Below are 13337 nucleotides of genomic sequence, written 5' to 3'. Positions count from 1 at the left end.
GAACATTTTGCAACCTAATTTGGTTCTGGTCAATAACGGAGTAGCAACTACGGGCGATCTCTTATGCTTATGCTTATGCTAATTGTTCAAAAAAATTGACAGCATATTCAAAGAGCTTTTCGTCTGCTTGAATTGGAGTGGGTACAACCTTGGAATCTCTTATGGAGGAATGTCCTACACTATATAATATGCTGATTAATTCTTTGCTTCTGGCAAAAGGAATTTTTGTAGTAATTTTGAATGACTTCGATTGAGTTATACAATTAATTCATATGGAGAAATTTAGAATACATATTTGGAGTTTACAAAGACTTCTAATGTTTTTTTTTTCATTTTCATTAAAATAGCAATGCATTGCAATGAACTTTTAATTTCAATCAAATAATTTTATTTTCAATTATTTTGTTTAAATTTCTATCAGGTAATTAACAAAAAAGAGAACGATATGTTTCATTTAAGCAATTAATAAATATTATTGCACTTATTAAATAAAATTTTTGTCTCCCGACCAATAATTTTATTTTGAAAATTCTAGCCAAATTTTATTGACCATACAAGTCTATTCTCTGAGCGTTGGTCTGAATGATTTAGACTAACTTTCTAAACACAAAATAATCCATCATAACAGTTTTAGCCTTCGCCTTGAAAGGTTGTGTTTGCTGATTGGTTGTAGCAACCAAGGCTGTGCAAGCCGTGAATAGGCTAGAAGTTTGTGTACTGTGTCAGTATTTGATGCCGTGTTGGTGCGGAGACAGGCAGGATTGTTGGCTGCGAGAGCGGTCGTTTGGTGGTGGTACCACGCGATAAGCGAGTGTTGGTGCGAAGGCAACGAAGTCTCAGGTAAGCGGCGGCCCCACCTTGGTGGTGGTAGTGGTTACGCTGCATACAGTCGGCGCTAAGTGAGACAGAGCTGCATCTTGTTGGTGAAGCGTCTCGCTTCATCATCACTTATTCATCTGTGCTAGTGCAGAAACGGGCTTTTGTGTATTTGTGTACCTAGCCACGCTGCATAGTAAGGAAATACCCCTGGACCCACAAGTAAACAGCGGCTCCATCTTGGTAGTGGTGGCTGCGCTGTGTTCAACCCGAGCGTGACAGAGGGAGACAGCGAGCATCTGCAACTCTTCGAAGGACAGGTAGATTTTAATATAATTTTGCTAGTGTTAGTATTTAATTTACTTACTGTGTATGGTAGGCGAGATGGAGGATAGTGAGAGGGAATCCTCCATTTCACAAGAGCAAAATTCTTCTGATCCCCCTCCCTCAACTCCCCTTAGAATAAAATTATACCCCCAAGGGTCTTCTGGACCTTGGCAGGTTTTCTTCAGGCGGAAAGGAAAGCCATTAAACCTTGTGCAAATTGCACGGGATCTGACTTCACGATTTTCTGCTGTAACAGAGATCGTGAAAGTAAATAAAGGTAAACTTCGAGTTAGCATTGATAACATTAGACAAGCTAACGAGATAGTAGCCTGCGAACTCTTCACGCGTGAATATAAAGTTTATATACTTTCGCGCGATATAGAATGCGATGGAGTCATCTCCGAACCCAGCCTCACTGCCGAGGATATACTTAAGCATGGTGTTGGTTGTTTCAAGAACACCCTGCTTAATAAAGTAAAAATACTCGATGTTAAGCAATTGTACTCAGTATCAATTGAAGAAGAGAAAAAAGTTTACCGACCATCCTATTCATTTCGTGTAACTTTCGCTGGGTCTGCTTTGCCTAGCCATGTTCTCATTAATAAAATTCGTCTCCCCGTTCGCCTTTTCATCCCTCGTGTGATGAATTGCCTCAATTGTAAACAGCTTGGCCACACAGCCACTTACTGTTCCAATAAGGTACGGTGTGGCAAATGTGGGGGGCCTCATCAAGAGGATACATGCAATAAAAACTTAGAAAAATGTTTACATTGCGGAGAAACTTCACACGAGCTCCTTGCATGTCCCATATATAAATTGCGGGAGGAGAAAATTAAACGATCCTTGAAGGAGAGATCTAAGCGCTCTTATGCAGAAATACTGAAAAATGTTACTCCTGAACCCACGGTCTCAGAAAACAGATACGCTATTCTATTGCCGAAAGAGTCTGACTCTGACGAAGCGTCCGAAGGTACATCATTTGTTTTACCTAGAGGATCCAGGAAAAGAAAACAATCCTCTTTTCCCAAACTGCCAAGCAAGGGCCTTAAAATTTCTCCTCCAACAAATAAATTGCGGCCAAAGCTAAAGAATTCCGATGCAATACCGAAACCAGTCCCTCCCGGTTTTGGTAATGTACAATCGAAACAGAACACCATTACTGGAAATAATAAAACTTCAACTTCCTCCGAGCCTCAACCGGGGATAGGTTTATTGAAATTTTCTGAAATTGTTGATTGGATTTTCAAAGCATTCAATATTTCTGACCCAAAAAAGGGTACTTTCAGCGTTCCTCCCAACAATTAGAACATTTTTAGAGCAGCTGATTGCTCAATGGCCCATCCTTGCAGCGATTGTATCTTTCAATGGTTAATTCACCTCCTCCAATGAAAGATTCCATCACTGTTTTACAGTGGAATTGCAGAAGTATCATACCTAAAATTGACTCCTTAAAAATTTTGCTGCATAATTTGAAATGCGATGCTTTTGCTTTATGTGAAACATGGCTTACCTCAAACATCAATTTCAACTTGAATGATTTCAACATTATTCGCCTAGACCGAGACACCCCATATGGAGGAGTGCTTCTAGGAATTAAAAAGTGCTATCCTTTCTAAAGAATTAACATCCCCTTGTTTGCGGGCATTGAGGCTCTAGCTGTCCAAACGAATATTAAAGGCAAAGACATGTCTATCGCTTCTATATATATACCTCCCAAAGCTCAAATTGGACAACGTCAGATTTTTGAGGTAGTGGAATCCATGGCTGCTCTGCGTCTGATACTGGGAGACTTCAACTCGCACGGAGTATTGTGGGGTTCCCTCTTCAATGATATTCGATCCTATTTGATATACAATGTTTGTGACGAGCTCAATATGACAGTTTTAAATACAGGCGAAGCAACACGCATTCCCAGACCACCCGCACGACCAAGTGCATTAGATCTATCTCTATGCTCGACATCACTTCGGTTAGATTGCACGTGGAAGGTTGTACCTGATCCTCACAGTAGCGATCATTTGCCAGTCGTTATTTCAATTAACAGTGAATTAGGCCTCACGAATTCAATCAATGTCCCTTATGACTTGACACGAAATATTGATTGGAAAAAATACCAATCTTTAATTTCCACTTCTCTTGTTTCGACGGAAGAGCTACCACCTACCGAAGAATATGAATTTCTAGCGGGTTTGATTATTGAAGCAGCAGAACAAACCCAAACGAAATGCAATCCTGGCATGATAATGAACAGCCGGCCTCCTAATCCCTGGTGGGACAAAGAGTGCTCGGATGCATATGAAGCTAAACAAGTTGCTTACAAAGAAATTATGAAACGGAAAGGGTGTACACGTGCAAACTTTGAAAATTATTCGATTTTACAAAACAAATTTGACAGTCTCCGTCATGCCAAAAAGTCTAGTTATTGGAGACGTTTCGTTGATGGCTTGTCAAGAGAAACATCAATGAGTACTCTTTGGAACACAGCCAGAAGAATGAGGAATCGAAACGTAACTAATGAAAGCGAAGATTTTTCGAATCGCTGGATATTTAATTTTGCCAAGAAAGTTTGTCCAGATTCTACTCCTGCGCAGAAAATCATTAGCGATGCTCCCACAAGTAACGATTCCATAGATTCGCCTTTGACAATGATGGAATTTTCAATTGCACTCCTCTCATGCAACAATAATGCTCCGGGTCCAGACAGAATTAAATTCAACTTGGTGAAGAATCTGCCTGACCTAGCAAAAAGACGCTTGTTGAATTTATTCAATAAGCTTCTTGAGCAGAACATAGTCCCGCACGACTGGAGACAAGTGAGAGTTATCGCCATTCCAAAACCGGGAAAACCATCCTCCGACCATAACTGGTATAGACCGATTGCAATGCTATCCTGTATCAGGAAATTGTTGGAAAAAATTATCCTACGACGTCTCGACAATTGGGTTGAGGCGAACGGCTTGCTATCAGATACCCAGTTTGGTTTTCGGAGGGGAAAGGGAACGAATGATTGTCTGGCGCTACCCTCGTCAGAAATCCAACTAGCTTACGCAAAAAAGAACAAATGGCGTCTGTGTTCTTAGACATAAAAGGAGCATTCGACTCTGTTTCCATTGATGTTCTCTCAGAGAAACTACATCAATGTGGTCTTTCACCAATATTAAATAATTATTTATACAACTTATTGTCAGAAAAGCACATGCATTTTTCATATGGCGATTTGGCGACATTCAGAATAAGTTACATGGGCCTCCCACAAGGTTCTTGTTTAAGCCCCCTTCTCTACAATTTTTACGTGAATGACATTGATAATTGTATTGTCAGCCCATGCACTCTAAGGCAACTTGCAGATGATGGCGTGGTTTCTGTTACAGGACCAAAAGCCATAAATTTACAACAACCACTGCAAGATAGTTTGGATAATTTATCAAGTTGGGCTTTGAAGTTAGGCATCGATTTCTCTACGGAGAAAACAGAGTTGGTTGTTTTTTCAAGGAAGCGTGATCCAGCTCAGCTTCAGCTTCAGTTGGTTGGTAGAACGATAGCCCAAGTCATGACCTATAAATATCTCGGAATTTTCGATTCTAAAGGTAATTTTCGATTCTAAAGGTACATGGGGAGGCCACATTAGGTATCTGATAAAGAAGTGCCAACAAAGGATAAATTTTCTCCGAACAATAACCGGATCATGGTGGGGTGCTCATCCAAGTGACGTGATAAGATTGTATCAAACAACGATACTTTCAGTAATGGAATATGGGTGCTTCTGTTTCCGTTCAGCTGCAAACACTCACATTATTAAATTGTAACGAATACAGTATCGTTGTTTACGAATCGCCTTAGGTTCCATGCAATCGACACATACGATGAGTCTTGAAGTTCTAGCGGGAGTTCTTCCCTTAAAAGATCGATTCTGGGATCTCTCCTCTCGTTTACTTATACGATGTGAGGTTATGAATCCACTTGTAATTGAAAATTTCGAAAGACTTGTCGAGCTTCAATCCCAAACCAGATTCATGACAGTGTACTTCAATCACATGTCACAAGAAATAACGCCTTCTAGTTATGTTCTGACATGTGTTAATATACTAGATACTCCCGATTCCACTTTATTTTTCGACACGTCCATGCAAGAGGAAATTCGTGGAATTCCGGATCACCAGCGCTCTCTGGAGATCCCTAAAATATTCATAAGTAAATACCAACACATTGACTGCCATAAAATGTTCTACACTGATGGGTCACGAATCAATGAGGCCACTGGGTTCGGTATTTTCAACAATAACACCTCGATCTCTTTCAAGCTTGCAGAACCTGCCTCCGTTTATACAGCCGAACTAGCAGCAGTTCACTATAGTCTGGAAATCATTGATACTTTACTTCCGAGCCATTATTTCATCCTCACAGATAGCCTCAGCACAATTAAGGCACTACGCTCATTAAAGCTTGATAATCACGCTCCGTTCTTTTTGAAGAAGATACGAGAATACTTAACTAAATTAACAAATAAATCTTATCAAATTACCTTAGTGTGGATTCTTGCTCATTGCTCGGGTAATGAGAGAGCAGATAATTTAGCCAAAATAGGGGCGCTGGACGGTGACATCTATGAAAGACCTATTTCCTTCAATGAATTTTATAGCGCTTCTCGTCAGAGGACGCTTACTAGTTGGCAAACATCATGGGACAATGGGACGGTGGTTGCACTCAATTATCCCTAAAGTATCAATGAAGGCATGGTTCAAAGGGTTGGATGTAAGTCGAAACTTCATTCGTGTGCTGTCTAGACTCATGTCCAACCATTATACGTTGAATGCGCATCTTCGCCGTATTGGGATCGCAGAAGATAATCAATGTGCTTGCAGAGAGGGTTACGAAGACATTGAACATGTTGTTTGGTCTTGCACTGAATATCGTGAAGCTAGATCCCAATTAATAGACTCCTTACGAGCCAGAAGAAAACCACCCTATGTACCTGTTCGTGATATCCTCGCTTTACGAGATCTTACATACATGAGCCATATTTATCATTTCCTGAAAACAATAAATATTCAAATATAATTATCCCCACAATGTTTCTAGTTTTTTTCCCTTGCTACCCACAAACAATTTAGATTTCTTCGCAGTTAGTTAAGTTAGATAAAACGATATAAAGAAAACAAAAAGCCGTGTGGTGTCCGGCGGGCTGAAATCTTTTTGCACTATTTCAGCCAAGAATAGAACCTCTGGGGACTGCTCCCATGTCGTAAGAGGCGACTAACAACATGCTAGGAGTTCCTAGGTCGAGGTATTGCTCCGTACCGAAGACTTAAGGAGTTCCTAGGTCGAGGTATTGCACCGTACCGAAGACTTAACCTGGACGGACCTTAAGGTTTTACATCATAACCATTATCCATTCTGTATTTAGTAAATCACTGATATCTTTTCTGATTCGCTATTCTCGATTGTGTACCAACGTTTTAAGTTTCTTCTGGCGGTTATATAATGGCCGTAAGCGGCAAAATCTAATTCTACACTAAGTAATAGCCATATATTAATATACCGGCTCTTCCACGCCAAGGTTTAACTTCCAGCTTTGGTTTAAAACCCGTTTTTTTAACAAAAGTAAACTTTCATGTAGGAAATTTATTGAATTGGCCTAAGATGGAGCTGTCAAATTGCACAAAAAGTTTTTTATGTTGCAAGCGATCTGTAGATGTGTTAAATTAGTTTTTTTTAATGAAATCTGGAACCGTCTACCGACAAATCTACATTAACGAATACCTCCAAAAGTGACTTCTTGAGGTCTCATGAAGGCCTGACACTAGCTTTATGATACTTCTGCTTTCCTAAACAGTGATAAAAATCTCAACATTCCTGAACTTCACTTTGTCAGAAAATGTAGGGCCATCGGAAGCTAAAAACACAGGCTACACCGGTGTAGTGCGCTGTCAGGGGCGAAAGCGACATGGGAGAGGTGCGAGTCGAGATTTTTTATGGCTTGCGAGTCATCTGGTCTGGTGTTGTGTTGGGTGTTCCGCGGGTGAAAGTAGACATAAACGTTGTACGAAATTCTTGGATTTAGTGATGTCCGATTTTGACAAATTGTTATCTGCTGGTCGAGTGATTTTCGAGAGCCCGATTAGTGTACACTCAAGTTTTTTTTACGCGGTTTTTTTTTTTTCGCGGTATTTTTTTTACGCGGTTTTTTTTACGCGGATTTTGAAATTTACGCGGTTTTCATTTACGCGGATTTTGAAATTTACGCGGTTTTCATTTACGCGGTTTTTGAAATTTACGCGGTTTTCATTTACGCGGATTTTGGAATTTACGCGGTATCCATCAATGAGGTTCCCTTTATCGCGGATTCTTAAATTTAAGTGGTCTTCATTTACGCGGATTTTGAAATTTACGCGGTTTTCATTTACGCGGATTTTGAAATTTACGCGGTTTTCATTTACGCGGCTCGTATCCCCCGCGTAAAAAAAAACCTGAGTGTATTCGATTAGTAGACCATAACCGATTACTGCGTACAGGTATGAGTCTCTTGGTGTTTTTGGAGAGTCTTCTCGTTTTGTTCCGCGATTTTCAAAGTTGGGTGGTGGCCTCTTTGTGGTATTTTGTGGTGCTTAACGGATATCAGTTGGTTGAGTTACTGGATATTCGGAAAACTGACAGCTGATTATTGATTTTTTTGATTGTTATAATGATTAATCGATTATCTGCGTGAATCGTGTAAAAAATCCATTACTACATGTATTAGGGTGGGTGCTCCTATAGTTGAGGTGTACCAATAGTTGCAGTAGTGGGTTATACGCCTAACTAAGATACCAACCATCAACAAATATTTTTTTATCGATTCATCGCACTAAAATTATGCGACAATAAAACTGTTATCCTTGAAATTTGCTCAAATAACTATTGAAAAAAATTATTTTCTTAGAAATTTGAGCTCCCTTGCACCTATAGTTGATGTAGTGTACCTACAGTTGCAAGTCCCATAAGAAAGCAATGGGATTTGCAACAATAGGAACCGAAATTAGCGATTGCACCACTATTGGTACATGTGTTCCTATAGTGGTACAAGCGGTTTTGAATACATAAATTGGTTACTAAGCCATCTTTATATTTTTCCTATGAAGACTGAAAGCTTTCGTTTAATGTATTAACATTGCCCATAGGTCTATTAATCGATTTTTTATCAAAAGTTTTCCTTAAGCATGCGACTATTGGTACATCCACCCTACCTATGTATTTTCTTGTTAACGGTTTTCTGCGGATATGATTTTCTATAGACTCTTTGCGCCCGGTCTTGCGAGGTGTCGGGGATTACGTCCAGAAGGACTGTCAAAACGTTTTTTTCCTTTTTGGTTGCGTTTTTGTACGATTCGCGGGTCTGTATAAAGAGTCCAAAATTTTGTAAGTCGATGGGATGTAGTTTGCTTCCATTGAGAGTAACGTTGGGAATATTGGATTGAGAAGGGATTCTCTGCATCGGTCTATATCAGCGGTTCTGAAGCATTTTCGTGCCACGGGCCCCTTAGAAATCACCCTGCGATGGTGTGGACCCCCCCACGGTTAAACATTGCTGTCAATATATCATTTTCAGTCTGTTGGGAAGCAAGACTTGATTTTTTATATCCACTCGGAGGAGATATTTTGCTTCGCGGACCCCCAGCGGCGACTTCTCGGCCCCCTTTCAAGGTACCTTTCAATACTTAAAATTAGGGTTTTTCATTTGGGATGAACTATGAAAAATAAAAACAAACATTACCATACCCCAGCGCGAATTCGTCGTGAGATAGCATAACATCGCGCGTGAATAATAGTTACAAAAGCCGGCTTGTTCCTCATGACTATAAAGAAAGTATATATGCTTATATCGCGATTTAACCTCGATAATTATACTTAGATAGTAAGATAGTAATATTCAGTCAAGTAACAACTTTTCCATTACGACGGGTATCTCCGGAGAGTTAAGACAATCGTATCATATTCAATGTTATTGTTCTAAGATTTTCGATCTTCGTCGGAGTAAAGAAACTTCAAAGTTCCCTTGTCTTATAAAAATATTTGTTCAATCAAAGAAAAGCAATACTCCCGATGGCCGGCTGTCCGGAGTTTAAGTTGCATATCTTTAAGCCTAGAATTCCCAAATTAATACAACAAACGATAAATCTTCTTGAAATTCTCGGCAGCCGGCTGCCCAGAGCAATTATTAACTTATAACGCTTCTGAGAGTCGCATAGATTGTATCACATACCAAGGTGAATCCAGATTTATGTAACTATGTATCCCATCCCACTAACAAAACCTCCTTTCCGTGGTAACCGTGGAGATGCAGAGGTATACACGGTCTCTATAACAACGGTTATCACACTAACATTCCCTTCCTTCCCCGATGACTGTAAGGACGTGGCCGGCGCCGTTATTGACACTTAAAAATTTGAAACTCTCGAAACGTGCACACTGAGGATGGGAAGCTACTCCCAGGCTCCATTCGTTGGTTCTTTGTGCAATTTCGCTTGTTCTGGTCAATCACGGAGTAGCAACTACGAATTGTACGGTCATCATGCTCATGCTCATGCTCATAAAACGACATAAAGAAAACAAATAAACAAAGATTACAGAAAAACTATCAATAGGTTTACAATGAAATTCAAGAAAATAGAGTATAATTAAAAACATTCAAAATGATGATTATCCTCAGTGTTAGCATTAGAAAGTGATTTTTTTTATAACGTGATAGTCTTAAGAACCTTTGTAACATGTTATGTAAACAAAAACCCCGGCGTAAAAAAGCTTTTGCAAATGCCGTGTCAATTAAACGTTTTATGAAAAAAAAACAAAATAATCCAACTTTGTTGAACTTTGCAGGAATCGTTCCATCTCATTCTTTGCAGAGCGAGCCCATTCAAATTCCTGCTCTGATAAGTCAGGGTAAGCTATTATAATAAATATCAAGTTGATAATAAAAATTTGCGTTACTGAAAACTTTGTTGAACTTTGCAGGAATCGTTCCATCTCGTTCTTTGCAGAGCGAGCCCATTCAAATTCCTGCACTAATAAGTCAGGGTAATTATAATTATTATAATAAATGTGAAGCTGATAATAAAAATTTGCGTTGCTGAAAAATTACAGAAATTAACCCATCGTGTCAAACACAAGATGAGACAGGTTTTGCGAGAGCTGATCGCGAAAGGTTCATTGATAATGAATTCGGGGTTGCATGTAGCGTGTGTGATAGACTTTGGTTCACCAACGATCTGAAGTCAATCACAGAGCAAGGAAGGAGAGTGCTGTTGGAGGCTGCAGACTTTGAGTCAGTTGCGGGATTCAAGTTATGCAAGACCTGTCGCAGCAGTTTGCAGCGATGTACAGTACCAAATCTGTCCACGTCGAACGGATTCAAGTACCCAAGCTGTCCACCAGATCTTCCGCCCTTGGATCCGATTAGCGAAAGGCTGATTTCACCACGACTGCCGTTTATGCAGATTCGTCGTCTGCGCCAGGCACAAGGTGTGTTATAAGGATGCGCTTTGGCACTTTTTCTTTTTTATGAAATATTATTCGAAATTGTAGGCAGTTACACCATCAATGAGCAGGTCATCAATGTTCCAGTAGATGTAGATGAGATGGTTCGGGTGCTTCCTCGTCAGTTTGAAGACGATTACGCTTTTAATGTATCAATTAAAAAACATCAAATACCTAAATCAAATTACTTGTCTGGATTCGTCAAGAAGTCGGTCGTGAAGGCTTTAAGCCAAGTCTTTAGTCACCACACCATTATATAAACGGGAAGGAATATCTCTGTGCGAGGATCGACTAACAGCTTTTGGTGCGGACCAACAATCTAGTTCATCTCAAGAAATGAGTATGATAGAATTGGAGGTCATTGAAGCAACCAACGATGTCTAGTTGTTTGCTGGTCAGCAACAAACGCTGTTATGGAATGAAGATAAATGTCTGGAAATTGCTCCGGCTCAAAACAAGAGGCCGATGTCGATTGTTTACGATGAAAACGCTGAAGAGCTGTCTTTTCCAGATATCTATTTGGGATATCCAAGAAAATTCAAAGCTGGCGTTCACGTAATACCCTTCATGAAGGCCACCAGTAAGCTGAGACGGAGTGATAGACGTGGAGCAAAGCCGAATCACTTACTGTATATGGCTATGAAAATTCTCCGTCTTCGAGTTACTGAGGGATTGCAGCATACCTACAAATGTATGGGAACTGCAAACATAACGCGAGCCCAGCTGAGCGACAAAAGTTTCTTGGAGAATCTCATGGAACGAAATCTGTCGTTTATGAAATCGATTCCAAACTCAGTGCAGTATTGGTATCGACGTAAACAGGACCTTTTAGCCATGATTCGACAGCTGGGCAACCCAACAATGTTTCTGACGCTAAGCGTGAGCGAAACTCAATGGCCACTATTGTTCAAACAGCTGCACAAGCTCTCAAATCATTATAACGGCATCGATTTAACTGAACCATTGCATGAGTTGAATGCTTATCAGCGAGCGACACTGGTCAACGACGACCCAACCACTTGTTGTTTATTCTTCAATAAACTCGTTGATGTCATAATGCATATTCTATCTTCACCTAGATTCAGTCCATTTGGCAGCCATTATGTTATTGATTTTTTCAAGCGCATTGAATTTCAACACCGCGGCAGTCCACATGCACACATCATGCTTTGGCTTGCAAATGATCCTCGTGAAACGGTTGCTGTGCACATGCCCGCCACCCTACAACTAATCAGAAGAGTTGGTTCTATTAGTGTAGGGGATCTACGTGAAACGTATGGCAAACAGGTACTTGCTATAAACGCAACGAGAAGCGGTGTCGATTCAACATACCATACTGGCCAATGAATGAAGAACGGTCATTAGTACCGCTAACAACTGATGACAGTCGCCGTGGACGATTACGCCGACGCTCCGCAGAGATGCGGGAAGCACTGGGAACAAAATCATTTGACACTCTAGAGGAGTTTCTTGCAGATTGCAGATGTACTCCCGATGAATATCTCGATGTGCGCCCAACAATTTTCTTAAAGCGCTCAATGACGGAACTCTGGACAAACGCTTTCAATCCTTGGATTGCAGAGAAACTGCGTTCCAACATGGATCTGCAGTTTATCCTTGACGTGTACTCGTGGGCATGTTACTTGGTTGACTACGTCAACAAATCGAATCGGGGCATAAGTGGTTTACACCGCGAGCTCATCCGTTTTGCAAGAGCAGTATCCTGATCAGGACTACACGGCATTACTGAAGAAGGTTAGTTTAAAAATGCTGAACTCTGTAGAGATGTGTCTACCGTTTATTCTAGACCAGGTATCCTGCAATCTGATTGGACTCCTATTTCGAAGCGATCTGCGAATATCAAACTGAGCGGCACCATCAAATGCAAGCGCATCCAGTTTCCAGTCGTGAGTGCATGTGCTCTGACTGTACATAAGTCACAGGGTGGCACATTCTCTGAGATTGTATATGACTACGACAAGGGCCAGGACCAGCAGCTGGTATACGTTGGCTTGTCGCGTGTTTCATCGCTTCAGGGTCTTTACCTGACTAATCCCACCAATGCCTTCAAGTTTCATCACGCTAAGAGTTCTAATTCACCGAAAATGCAAGACCTGCGAAATGAGCTGCAACGATTAGGCAATCATCGTTTGCGTACACTTGGTGATGAATTATGCGAGGTTATAACGAATAGTGATCCTGCTAGTACGTTGATAAGTCTCAATGTACAAAGTTTGAAGGCCCACGCAATGGATATCGCTACAGATAGGATTTTAGGTAGCGTAGACTTCCTCGCCTTTAGTGAAACCTGGCTAGACGATTCTTTTTCAGTTGAGGTAGAAGGCTACAGTTGCGTCATTCAATCGAAGCGTACCGATACGAGAGCTGGTGGAGTAGCCATATACAAGAAGAACAAGACATTCAAATTATCCATGAATGTCATATGATATGCCCAAGTTTAGTCCTACGTCAACACCGCGGTTATGTCCCGGACATTACCCACTCCTAGTTTTGCTGATGAATGCACTATCAAAATACTATAACTTAGATGCAATAAAATCATATCTTTGTGATTTTTTAATTAATTCAAACTTTTCAAATTGTTCTCTGTTTGTAACCCCTTAAGATTCAACACTTCAGCTCGGAAGTTGAGTGTACCTGTCAGAGCTAACAAAAGCAAGACA

General features: G+C 40.5%; 1 protein-coding gene and 1 long non-coding RNA gene across 3 annotated transcripts in view; both read left to right on the top strand.

The window, feature by feature from the left end:
• The window catches only part of LOC131691077 (probable ubiquitin carboxyl-terminal hydrolase FAF), a 673880-nt gene that overhangs the window by 632882 nt on the left and 27661 nt on the right, over window positions 1–13337 (top strand). The window lies entirely within an intron of this gene.
• On the top strand, window positions 8952–11723 carry LOC131691126 (uncharacterized). The gene is made up of 3 exons (XR_009305720.1): window positions 8952–10059; window positions 10132–10194; window positions 10261–11723. It is a non-coding gene; the product is annotated as an uncharacterized LOC131691126 (long non-coding RNA).

The sequence above is a fragment of the Topomyia yanbarensis genome, chromosome 3 (genome assembly GCF_030247195.1).
Source record: "Topomyia yanbarensis strain Yona2022 chromosome 3, ASM3024719v1, whole genome shotgun sequence".
In the NCBI taxonomy this organism is placed as follows: Eukaryota; Metazoa; Arthropoda; class Insecta; order Diptera; family Culicidae; genus Topomyia; species Topomyia yanbarensis.
This window is presented reverse-complemented; position numbering and strand designations above follow the sequence as displayed.